The 14254-nt window shown below is 36.3% G+C and overlaps 1 protein-coding gene across 1 annotated transcript in view; it reads right to left on the reverse strand.

Annotated features, from left to right (window-relative positions):
- The window catches only part of LOC140743546 (frequenin-2), a 315634-nt gene extending 304760 nt beyond the window's left edge, over window positions 1-10874 (reverse strand). The window contains exon 1 of the mRNA XM_073074898.1: window positions 10582-10874. The gene's annotated coding sequence lies outside the window, so the exon portion shown is untranslated. The remainder of the gene's footprint in view (window positions 1-10581) is intronic.
- Between the last annotated feature and the right edge of the window lie 3380 nt (window positions 10875-14254).

Consider the following 14254-nt stretch of genomic DNA (forward strand, 5'->3'; position numbering starts at 1 on the left):
CTAGGGCTAGAAAACGGGAAACATCATAAGCTGTCGATTACCATACGTCGAAGTAGTAAAAAAATAGTCATTTGAACACCCTGTATTATGCTATGTGATAGTGTCACTTATTAGCATGAATCCCTGGGAAGTAATGATGTATCACAAACTAAAGGAAAAGGCTAATTTTTAGGAAAATTCATTAGTCTTCATACATTCTCACACTACTTTTGGAACGAAGTTCCTTATAGCGCGTTGCGAAAGGGGGCTAGACGGAAAAAATTAAGACCAAAAGTTGTAACGACACTTTTGGCAATAGTTGTAAGCCGTGCGGCGTGCGCGTTTTTCTCTGTCTGTCTCTTTCTCTCTCATAGAAAGCAAGCCAGTTATTTTCGTTTCGTCTTTCTATGTCGCATTAAATAGTGTGGTGTCGCGACGATTATTTTTGTTGAGTGTATTTTTGCATATAATAAATAATAAAAAATAATAACAATAAAGAATCCTGACAGTGTTTCCGTACAAGTTCCGGATATTAAAAATATTTTAATTAATTACTAAAATTGAGCCTACTGATTAAGTTTATATTACACTAGTTTTTGCCCGCGGCTTCGCCCGCGTTTAACAGAAAATAATATAACATACTAACATACATAAAATTGAAACTTCTTATCTTCATTGGAATGACAGTGGCGCCATCTGACGAAAATTGGTCGTACCAACTCTGAAACCTTCGTGGGCTCATGGACAACAACTTTGCTAAAGATCATCACTTGATTAAATGCATAGTTTACGATTCCATCCTTACTAATATCGATTAAAATAATCGACTTTTTGGTCCAAAAAATCGATTCTCCGATTAATCGATCGCTATCCCTAGTTCCCGTGGGATTTCCGGGATAAAAACTATCCTATGTCCTTTCTCGGGTTTTAGACGATCTTTATACAAAATTTCAATAAAATCGGTTCAGTGGTTTAGGCGTGAAGAAAAGACAACCAGACAGACAGACAGACAGACAGACAGAGTTACTTTCGGATTTATAATATTAAGTAAGGATTATATTTGTTAATAATAAAAAAAATATTTTAATATAAACGAAATAAAGTTTTATTACAATTCCTTCACTAATTAATCGAAAGGAACTCGTTCCATCCGGGTGTCGCTTGACCGCTGAATCAAAAAATATCATATAATCTTTTCTTCATTCTAACGTCTAATCAGAATCAGAGGTCGCGTTCCGATCTGGTAGTAGTTTAAGAAAATATTGTAACTGACAGTTTGTAAGTGCCGCCGTTGGCCTATACAAAATAAATACAATATTTCATTTCATTCATTCTAACCTACACAATTGTATAGGTCCCAATGACGCTCGAGTTTGTACACATTTAGCATCGTGGGCTCTCCCCTACTACTCGTATTAGGCAGAGCGCAACTGGGGCGTATGCGTAACACACTTAACACTATATCCTTTCGGTCCCTAAGAGCTTTCCGGTGGCGTGTGTTCGCACCCGCACACGCGGCCAGTTGCACACATGAAATGACTCGCTGCGGGCGCAGTACCTTCGCCATCTGTACCCTTAGAATGAGTTTTTATGTTTTTACAAAAATAATTGTTTTTGTATTTGTTTACGTATTTCCCGTACATTTCCAATCGGTTCGCTGGGGGCGCTGATTGGACATACGTAGACAAATACAAAAACAGTTAATTTTGTAAAAACGTATACTAAGGGTTTGTGCGCCTAAAACAATAGAGCAATTGACACGCGTGTAATAGGACCCGCGTGCAGACGTAAACACGCGCGACAAGAAACGCTCTAAGTTGAATTATACAAGCCACGTGAGTTTCTTTAATAATCTGCTATTATGGTATATAACGTATTTTAAGCACTATCCGTTTTCCAAATATTTCCCGTATTGGCATTTCGAGTTTCGCAGTCAGTTGCTGTAAATATTTGCTGTAGGAAGCACTAGGTGCTAAGTCAGTGCAAATACGATCGCGCTAAGTACGTACCGGAAATTACACATCGCTACGGATAAACTGTATTTTATTGTTCTTCACCGCAACGTATTGCGTGACATACGGAAGATAATATTGCAGCCTCCGACGGATATTAGCTCACATGCTGTAATCATGGTTACGAGGCTGGGATGTGTTCAAGGGTTTTGTTGTTTACATCCTACCAAGGTCGGTGTCGAGGTCAGTTGGGTTAGGTTAGGTTACAAAAAGAGGTTGTAAAGAAAAACACGAATAATCGTGACGATTTCTATACCTTGCACTGAACACTCTAGCACTATACCGCTCGTAGCAAATGTTTTAAATGTTTAAACGATTCCATACCAGAATACAGCAGATACTTTTTTATAGGACTGAAGTAGCCGCCCATTGTAACCAACTCTATGAGGAGTGTTGCCTGAAGCTGGTCACAGATACGTAACTCCTGAGGACTAAGATGGTTGTTGTTGTCTCATATGTATTACCGGCATCTTCGCCCTTCTACCTCGAGCCACGAAGAGTTCTGCCACCAAAGTACTATTGAAGCTTAGATCTAGGTTGCAAAGATAACCACAAACTGATTATGGAATCGCTTGAAAGAGATTGATCGCAGTTTTGATCTCACAGTCTGATAGACATATGTATTGTGCACGGAACAAGATTTTTTCTTGTGCATATGTGTATGTGTTTGACATGAAGTCCAGTGTTCGATTGCAGATTAATCATCAACCCATTACTATCCCACTGCTGGGCTCCACTCAGAATGAAAAGGATTAGGCCATAGTCTACCGCGCTGGCCAAGTGCGTATTGGTAGACTTCACATACCTTTAAAAACTTCTTTTTTAAGATTTCTCAGTTATGCAGGTTTCCTCACGGTGTTTTCCTTCACCCTTATAAGCAAGTGATAATTAATTTCTAATACGCATATAATTTTGAAAAATCAAAGGTGCGTGCCTGGGATTTGAACCTCGGACCCTTTGGGGGTCCGAGGTTCCGAAAGGCCGAGTTTCCTAACCACTACGCGATCACTGCCAGCGATTGCAAATTAATTTACTTATTGAAATTACATATTTTATATCGGTACATATTTATTCGATACTCGAGTTGACAATTAGTATGTATAAAAGAAGACACCCACTATAATAATGTATTAGATATAGTCTTAAAGTCAAATATTAATCTTTTGAAATAACCAATAAATACTAAAGTCATAGTACTAAACCATTTGAAAGGAGTTGAAGCTGAATATCAACTGTTCGACTTATGATCGCTGTTCAGTTCTGTTGAATTTGTGCACTGGCGCTGATTTTTAGGATAATATCTTTAGAATTAATAGCGGTTTTCCCTTGAGGAATAATGGAACAAATTACTTACATATTTATATACCTAAATATAACAGCAGTCCAATATTAGAATTTGTAATTAATAATGCTGCTGTTCAGGTTTGTGTGGTAAGGGAGACATACGCATCCAAGGCACTCCATATCAGTCTTCAAGGGCACATATGTGGCCGACCTCAGGCAGGATATCTTATCTAGGGTTGTCACTTAGTATTACGCATGCTCGTCTGATACTCCTATATTATAAAAATCTATATACATATAAATAATGTAACCTATGTTATTTACGTTAAAATTCGTCAAGCACTTTAGCTTGTAGGGCATTCTAAATAATGAAACACACATACTTATGTTCATATGTTCCAAACATTATCTTCCGAGGTAAGATAAAATCATACAACATACAAGTAAGACCAGAACTGCAACTCAAATATGGATAAAAATCTTTTACAAAAAGATAAAGAACGTTTTGCAAGACAACACAGATGCGACCCCTTTCAATGGAGATGCGGAAGTGTACCACACAACAAATGCCGGCTTTGTGACCCTACAAGCTTTAGTTCCGAATCAAGCGGCTTCAACTTCTTAGCGTTTCAGAGATGTTTTATATACGTCGTAAAAGGTAATTTATTTTTATAATATAGCATACAGTCCATCTGATGGTAGGTCGACACTGCCGCCCATGGACATCTGTAATTAACCCCAAATATAATTAGATATTCCTACCTGAGGCCGACCACAGATGCGCCGCTAACCCTGAGGACTAAGCTGGAACGCCTCGGAAAAGTTTGTCTCTCTTACCACACTCTTCAAACCAGAGCACAACAGCGCTTAACGCTGATGTTATGAGACAGATAAGGTGTGGCGGTGGTGCCGCCGCCGTACAAAGTATTCTACTACCTTCATAACTACTTACTTATAGGGTACTTGTAGATTGATGTATATTTATTGTTTGAATTAGCCCTTATTAAATGATTTAATGACGGTTCCATAATATTAACTTGAAATATTGCCGATAGGATGATATAAAATTGAAAAAATGTATTAATATCGATAGCAAAGTCTACTAAACAGTACGTTCATTCTTAATATTTTCCGAGTGAAGAGTAAATATATCGTTCAAATTTTCTAAGATTAGGTCATGGATACAAAAAGATAGTGAAAAAGTAAATCTATACTAAAATATCCAATATTACAATAGAATAAATATAGAAGTAATATTAGTTATAAAACTATCTCTATATTAAAACATGAAATATTAAAATTGTGATATTATATAACTAAGTAAAATCAGTTATCAATTTTCACATTACATACAGAGAAAAAAAAGAATATGTCCGTATGAATATTTTATATAAAGCACAATCATAAACTTATACGTTTTTGTATGTATCTATAGCTCCCATACACAAACCCTCCGATATGTCTGCGTTGCAGTGTCACGGAGTAAAATGTCCTCTTATCTACTGTCTTTGCAAACTAACGACGAGTGATCTTATGCTCAGCAGTGGGACAATAATGGGTTGATGATGAGTACGCACTAATAAGGGCATTGTAAGGTCACTCCACCATGGACACTAAAGTCTAAAGTCAACAAAAGGGGTAGGGAATTCCGAATAAATTATTTCAGATTTTTTCAGTGAAATCAAAAAAGTCCTTTTTGGAAGATTTTTTCTTTTCGCGCCCATGTTAATACGCTGACCAATACGCCCTTGGATTTTAAACTCTTTACTACACCTTACAACAAGAATGCGTAGCAATGGATCTGAAAATCTGGATTTAATTACAGATAGCCTTTAATAAACTATTGTAATATTCATTCATAAAAAATCTTAATGTAATCCAAAATGAAACAAACTGTATTAAGGACATAAAATATTATGCAACAAAATTTTATCCAAATCGCATTACCTGAAACAGTAGAGCAAGTACCCTATACTAATTACGAATAATACATGCATATTTAAAGCCAAATTAAGATAATTTAGCGTAGCCCGATAACGGTGACAGACGGCACTGTGAAAAACCTTCTAAGAAACTTTTAGGTAATGAAAATTTACTGTGAAAAGTTTAGCACCTCTCCATTGAGGGCGGTAAATTGCACTCTTTGGTCCGGAAACTTTCAAACAGGTAGAGATGAATTCTAAAATACAATGGGTTTTAAGCGGCAGTTTTGTAACGTATTACGTCGTTTTGTTAGGGTTCCCAATGGGTAAAAACGGAACCCTATTACTAAGACTTCGCTGTCTGTCCGTCTGTCACAGGTCTATATCTCCGGAACCGTAATAGATAGACACATGACATTTTTACAAAGGATGCATAACGGTGGCCGGCTATTTTTGTGTGGTGTAACTAAGTATTGTTGAAAATAATAAAATGAATAAAAATAAGGAAAATTTGGCGGTACGGAAGCCTCCATGTGCGAGTTCGACTCGCACTTGACGAATTATTAACTTTAGTGTCGGTTTGTGGTCCTGAGTTAAGTTGGTGTTTTGAAGATGATGTGACACTTTATGCAAAGATATGCGGCGTAATATGTACGTAATACTTTGCACTATGATTGCTGTGTGCTAAAAGTAAATACTTTTGTAAAGTAAGTTTTGTGTGAAATGTTATCTTATACCATTGTAACATTCCGGATTTTTTATTGTATTTAGCTTTATTGTATTTTAGCTACCAAGGAATTTTAGTGTTATCTATTAAAAAAACAAGATTATTTGAGCTACAGATCTAGCCCAAAATTGAGACACATATGCACATATGCTCGTAAAACATAATTGGCAAAGTGCGAGTCGAACTCGCTCTAAACGGGTTCGTATAACGATTGTTTTTATTATTTCGTTATCATAGCAGTCATATTAGTAGGTACATGTATTGTGACATTTTAAACTGTCTACCTCAGCACTACCTGAGCACTTACTTATTGTTATGTTTACTCAGTGTACTGAAGCAAACGGAACAGAATAATGGATTGAGTAAACGTAACGTAAAATTGTGGAATGTTTTGAAAACTCATGGTAAGGGTACAGTTCAATAGATAAAGCGAAAACCTTTTGTTTCGTAAATTCGTTTTAAGTTTCGACTGAAAACCAAAGACACTAGTGTTCCCGTGTATTGATGTACATTACCTACTCGTATATCCACAAAGCAAATGAAATGACACGAGAAGGTGAGTAGCTTCGATAAACACGTACAGTGAGCTGGAAGAATCAGGCTAGAACGACCCCTGCTATCCTACTCTGTTATTGGTTGCCTCTGTGGAGTTGATCGCCACTTATTAATATTTCCTTTGATGTTTGTTTGATCAATTTCAATCGAAGGTGCACGTTTACTTGTAATCATCCATATGGAAAGCTACGTTGCAATACTACTTCTACCGTTTTAATATGTAATTTCCCTCTCGAATAGATCACATGTTTGTAATAAATTTTAAAATAATAAGTGCATATCCATTGGACTATATCCCTACAATTTCTAGTTTGAAGCAATTTTTGCGTTTTGGTAAATGCCAGCTGACCTTTAATGAGGCGAACATTTAATCCTCCAAAAAAATGCATCTGCAAACGACTTCAGGTAGACCTTGCCCTTTATGGGAATTATTGGTTATAAATGACTACGGCCACTTACAATCAGTGTACTTACACGATTGGACTTACTCCTCGGACTTACACGATTGGTGGGACCGAGTGATAGCCGCGTAAGTCGAATTCGCGTAAGTCGGGGTATGCATGAACATTGTACATACCATCCTATGGTATGATTTCGAATGTGTTGACTTCGCGCAACAAATACAAATGGTTACATGAATAATTGTAGGGTTAGTAAGCTTATTTTTTTGTTAGAATCAACGAGATTTGAAAATCGCGTAACTCCGAATTCGCGTAAGTCGGGGTAGCGTAGCTCGGGATATTACTGTATTTGTTTGCTACTTCTATGCAGTATACAAATCTAATTATTTTGGGTGAATTTAATTAAATTATTATAATATATTATAATTAAGAATTTATAATATTCTTGTATTACATTTCAGCAATGTTACGTCCATAATTTATAAAATATTCCGAAGTGCGGGCAAGGTTATTGCTTTCTTGGGTTATATACATCACGCTGAAGATATGATTCTCCCGTCGTGAAACTGAGGGTGTAATAAACATGGACAGTTTATGCTTCACCCGCTTGCCGAATAACATACAGTCCTAGCCGAAAGTAAATGTACCGACGCAAAATTAAACTCACTATTGGGGCTCCATCAGTATGAAGGCAATATATGAGTAAAGATTTAAAACTAACAGTCTAAACAATGATATTTCATTGTTAAACGATTTTATAAAAAAGATAACAATGTACCAAAAAAAAATAAAAGAGCTTATGTAACATCATTGTTCGTATTCTTCTGAGAAACCTCTTTCATTTGATACCCATATCAATGCATAAATGTAATTGGATTAAAATATCGAATCATGCATGCATGAATACTCGAATCATGCTTCGTGACCCAAAATCAAACATGTTGCTGTATTCAAAATTGCAGCTCAATCGGTTGGGGTTTAAAATTCAGTCGTAAGATTGGCTAATCTCCTTCACAATATTATATATGAACTAATATGAAACAATGATATGTTTATATTCGCAATTTATTTATGTCGTTCTTTAAATCTTAACAATTAATTTTCGGTTTATTCCTTTATCTGTAAATCTGGAAGTAAATGATTTTTTACAATATGTTTGCGGCGATATTTTATTTCTAAAAAACTTGACCAGAAAAGATTTTATAAATTAATATTACATAATAAACAATTTATGAGAAAGTTAAGTTAAAACAATATTCAGTTATGACAAAAGATTTTTACCACTAATCAGTGATATGGAGCGAAGTAGGAAAAATATACCGGCAAAAGAACCTAAAATCCTGCAAAAAATACGATTGCATTATTACTTTAGGTATATCAAGAACGTGTTATGATCTTAATACCATCCTAAAATCCGCTTTTATGTTATACATATCTCATATTCAACTTATTAGTTCTAAATCAGGCTAAAAAGGGTATAGTATCGTATAGATCTATCATGTTTTTCCCTAGAGTTTTTACTACGTGGTATTAAATGTGTTTTAGTGCATTACTATTTATTTTACCACGATAACGTAGGCGTAAGTAAGAAAGAAGATTTGTAGAATCTAAAGATTTGTATAATCTCTTTAAGTTTTGACCACGGTAGCACAACCGCAACCATTTCACTTACAACACCAGTACAAAACCGCTGGATACAGGTTTGGATTCTGAGGCGGCAGTAACTATCTAAGTGTAAGTATCAGGTGTTCGCTCATTCGCTTATATTACATAAATGGTGATCCCCGTTACTGAGGCACTTAAGCGAATCTTGGAATTTTCTCTTAGACATCATCTGGAATCCTTCAGGCATTACAGATAAAGTTAATTTGAAATTTTCGAACCGACACAATAAAGTTTCGTAAAAATGTGGATTATAGCGACGATGAAAGCGGTATAAATTTAGCGAAAATATTTCAATCGGACTTGATTTAGAACGTTCAGTTACGCAATATCACGATCGCTATTTGAATAACACTTTCAGATTAATTGTTTTTGGAGAAATATTGTTAAACTAGAATATTCATTCAAAATATGATAACAAACGAGACGTGACGCTTCGCAAAAAAATCTGCCAAACCAAAAATTAACATACATTTCCAATGGTTACTTTTTAGATAACGTTTATTGAAAATCAAAGTCGTTATGACAATAAACAGTATAAAATAATGCTATTTTGTATGCTATTTCGATATAAATGTTCTAAAAGTGTTCCCATTCCAATCCTTGATAGGAAAGACTTAAACGTGCACTTTATGTTATATGCGCTCACCCGTTTAAACTATTTTCTGGCGAAACCTATAAATTTCATAAAAATAAAATTGTGTTTATTTTATTAACGATTATTTATTATCAACAATCCATTTTCCGCTTTAAGAACTTAAGACAGCGTTCACAAAGAATTGCAAATATTGTTCACATATCCGCAATTAAAAATTTAGACAAAGACACCATCTGCTACTATATGTTACTAATAACAATACGGCTTTATACATTTAGGGCACTAACCATCCGGATAGGTACCTAAAATACATTTATGCCCATCATTCAACTTTTCATCTCGCTAAGCGTAGTACATAAGTATATAGTATAGATGAGGACCCTCTAATCATTAATCACGAGACCCGGGCTCCCTGGTGCAGTCCCAAAATTATACTACGTAGTTTATTAGACCTCTACGACCATGCCTACGGGCTACGAGCGTAGCTCCGTAGCTGGTTACGAAATCAAATCGAATGTATGTATTTATAGAATGATATGAAAATTTCGTTGTCAGTTCGTCATTTCTATTAATATTACGCTGAATTAAAATTATTTTGTTATTTAAAATGATTTTTTTTTAAGTTATAACATTATTGAGCGTAAGAGTACAATGTTCTTTTTCAAACAATGAAGTTACACTTTGTTAGTAAAATGGGAATAACACTGGCCAGAACTATGAAATCGCGGTAGACAATAAGGCGTCTCTTTATAAGACTTATAAATTCGGATGTAAGAGAATAAACCGTGAAGCGACAAAACCGAGAACCCTCATATTATTTTTGGTAAGTGCTCACTAAGGCGGTAAAATATTATACGCTATACCGACACGCCGAAACGTTTTAGTCCTTAAGTCACCAGCGTATATCATGCCATATTCCCTGGTATCCCTTGTAAATCTCTCTCAAAGCTCCATTGATTTTAGTCACACAATCCCATCTGAGAAATACCCGCACCTTAAAAATTGCGACGCCAAAATAAAATAAAAAGTACACCAAGATTTGCGGCAGTTTACGGATCGATCCAAGTTGATATTATTTTTCCTTGAGGTACGCTCACAGCAAAATTTTTGCTTCTTACATTTACGAATAATTATGCAACCCAAAGGGACTGACTTTCAGAAAAATCTTGAAGTACTTTAAAGTGCGCTTCGCCTCTTTTTGATTTTTATTTTATTGCGCATTCAATTTAATGAGTACAAAACAGACGTTAAAATAAATTACATTTAAAGTAAATAATGCGATCGTCGTTAAGAATTAAGTAATAAACAGACTTCTTGGCACTTATTTAGTTTCAGCCTCAAAAGACGCACAGCACTGACATTAAAATAGATTGAAAATAAAACTTACATAAAAGTAAACGACAAATTCTTAACAAAAACAAAAAGATCGAGTTGTACTTACCGCTTCCGCTCGTAAGCTGGCTAAAAGTTTGAAGTTTTAAAAATTTGGAAAAGCCGCGGAATTAAATTTCAGGTGGCAAAGTGTCGGTGGTGGGTAACCGCGAAGCGCCTCGCGTTGCGAAGCGTCGGGCGCGTGTTGAGTCGGCGAGGGTGCGAATTCAAATTGAGCGCGCTAAGCCACGCGGGGCACAACAGGACCGCTCGCGAGGGCGGCTCGAGTAGCAGTAGCCGTCACCCTCCAGTTCAGTTATGTAACCCGCGCCGAGTAGCGCAGCCCGGCCCGGACCCCGCACCCCTCTTTTGGGGAAAAGATGAATGAGTAAAGTTTCCTAACGGACGTTAGTCCATGGATCGCACTTGGATTCAGATCTGCCCGCGGTTATATAAACCCCTTTCGCACATGCGCGTTCACGGTCGAGCACCGCAGCGTGTAAATATCGGACCTATGAGAACGCCCGCGCCGGTTTACTGGACGCTTTCTGTTTTTTGCTTATTTTTATACGCATGCGTATTTACTATTTGTACAAGTTATAGCGAAAATATAAGAAATCGCATTAAACATACTCTCACTTAATTTTCCTTCGTAGGGCCGGGTGTCATAAATATATCGTCCCTTTTTCCCACCCAGCCCTTGAAATTACCGCTGGCTATTGGGAAATTGTCGACTCGGCAAAAATTATTCAGATAAGCATTTTGACATTATTCAATCTAATTTTAAACTTGGGTCAGTATGCTCGTCTTTATATTTTAAATGATGCTTGTAATTATACACTTCTTCTTTGCTTACGTATGCTTGAAGTTAATTCAAGTATCGCACAGAAAAAAACCGTAAAGTATCACCAAATTATCTGAGGACATCTTCAATAGTAGTATGGAGTAGAAAGACAAACCATACGCCACCACACTTGGAGTGTCATTAACTCTTTACTGTCCCTCTGCTGGGCATAGGACTCCTCTTTGCTTGAGGAGTAGGAAGTAGGAGGCGGAGGCTCCATAATCCGTCGTGCTTTCCAAGTCCGAATTGGTGGAATTCACACACATGAATGAGACATTTTTTTAAGAATTCAGGAGTGTATATATCCTCACTATATTTTCCTCGTCTGTATAAACAATTTTAATAAATATTATACTCACATAACCTTAATATACAGAGTGCGTTCCTGGGATTTGAACCTGCGACCCCTGATTGGAAGACCTAGTTTCAAAGCTATTCCTACTTGTCTCAATCCCATCACTGATAAGAGGCTCCCTAATCAATGTTTTAAAAAAATAAAAATATTTTATTTATCTTTGGTAGTTACGATTAGTGATGATTTTACTTGCCCTGGGAAGAACCTGAGGGTCACCACGCAAGGGAAGCGGTTAATAAGCGCAATGTGGCCACTGAGCGAGTTGTAGTGAAGAGTCTAGATAAATAGGGTCTACAAAGTAGAGAGTCTCACATAACTCGACATTTCCCCAAACATATTTGGTATTTATAAAAATCCGCCTCCTCAAAAGAATTACTTGTTTTTATTAGGGTTCCACACCCAAAAGGTACTAATACTAGACTTCACTGTCTCTCCGTCTGTCCGTCTGTCACAGGGCTATATCTCCGGAACCGTAATAGATAGACACATGAAATTATTATTATATATGATGCATAACGGTAGCCGCTATAACAACAACTACAAAAAATAAAAAATAAAAGTTGAATATAAAGGGGGTCTCCATACAACAAATCTGATTTTTTCGGCCTTTTTCGATCTAACTGTTAAACCGTAATAGGAAGACGGTTGAGATATTTACAATCTGTTTACTAATAACTGGTATTATAATAAATACAAATAAGAACCATAAAACATATTTTAATATAGTTATTTTAATTTTATTATAAGTTGTTTACGTATCATAATCACCCCAACGCCATCTATAGTTGTGTCATATAACTAAGTATTGTTGAAAATAATAAAATGAATAAAAATAAGTAAAAAATAATGAACATTTGGTGGTACGGAACCCTCCATGTGCGAGTTCGACTTGTTCTTGGAGAATTATTATTATTATCATGGTCTCATTTTATGAAATTTTATGATAAAACCTTTTGTTGTTTTACTCAAGCGGCACCACCGCCTTACTTATTTCTGTCTACTCACAGTTACATCAACATTGTTATGCACCGCTGTGTTTTACTTTGTACGGTAAGGTAAGGTTTGTAAGGCAGACATACATTTCCGAGGCGTTCCAACGTAGTCCTAAGATGAGCAACGCACCTGTAACCAACCGTAGGTAGGAATCATTTATCTGGAGTTCATTACAGTTGTCAACGGACGGCCATTTACCATCAGGTGGACTGCACTTTGCTACTCGTAACAAGCAATATTTAAACGTACAATGCGATAAAGCTAATATATATGAGGCAATATTTTATTCGCTCATGGACATCGCATTTTACAAGGACACTGTAATTTACCAAGGGAACAATAGAGGGTAATATGTCGAGAGTTTTTGTGAGTAATAGGGGTAGGTGATATTTTATGTTAATGGCGTGTGCTCTCTCGCTTAGAACTTACTATTTCATTTAATTAAGAAAAGTATTTAGGGCAGAAAAGTTTTAATTCCGAAAGTACCTGAACTTTTAATTATAAAAATACTTGTATATAATAGTTAGAAATGTAACCTTTCCCCCATTACGACCTTAGCGCCGCGTAGAGGACGCCGACCGGGATCTTCAACAGACCACAGCCATAGTCCTCCGAGCGCGATGTAACGCAGTGAACACAGTGTGTTTTTATAATATAGGAGTAGTAGTGGCTACTGCCGCCCATGAACATCTGTAGTCAACTCCAGATAGGATTAGATATTCCTACCTGAGATCGACCACAGATGCGCCGCTACCCCTGAGGACTAAGCAGGAACGCCTCAGAAAAGTATATCTCCCATACCACACCCTTCAAATCAGAACACAGCAACGTTTAATACTGCTGTTACCTTCAAAATATGCATTAATGGAGCACAGTGTCAAACATATTCTAGTCTAGTCTATCTAACAACATTTTATACATATCCGAAAGTATGAAGTGTATAACACACACGGTTTAGGCTGGAAGCACCCCTGCGTCATCAGTGTTTAGGACTTAAAGGCAATTGTTCATCGTTTCTCTGTTTAATAACCTGAAAATAAATGTGAAGGCTCTAAATCGCTTACTCTTATGGTTTAGGTTCGAGGCACCTCTGCATTATCAAGGTTGAGGATTCCATCATATCATGTTATCATAGATATTCAATATTCATTGTAAATTTTATGAGAGAAGCTAAATTATCATAAATTATGTAAAACAGGAGTAGGGATGAGGAGTTCCATGTCAAGGTACGAAGGTACCGCAAAAAACACACTTGTAAACACGTAAAAGATAATGAAATTGGTCCAATAATACTCGAGTTATTCAACCTTATTAAAAATCGAGTTTCTCCAATTTTCTGGGAAACAGTACATTTTTTCGAGATGAAAGTATTTCTAAGTATTCTTATGGACCCCGACAATGTGTGTCCAAACCTTCACTCAAACTGACATTCGCATTTATCATATTAATTAGTATGATGGTACAAACCATAGTATTCTAGCGCCGTTGAATTATCACTGTTATGGCTAAAGGTTTTATATGTAATGGATTTCTTGAAAATAATCTATTGCA

The sequence above is a fragment of the Epargyreus clarus genome, unplaced genomic scaffold, assembly GCF_041222505.1.
Source record: "Epargyreus clarus isolate Ecla_fem2 unplaced genomic scaffold, WU_Ecla_fem_2.2 ptg000007l, whole genome shotgun sequence".
In the NCBI taxonomy this organism is placed as follows: Eukaryota; Metazoa; Arthropoda; class Insecta; order Lepidoptera; family Hesperiidae; genus Epargyreus; species Epargyreus clarus.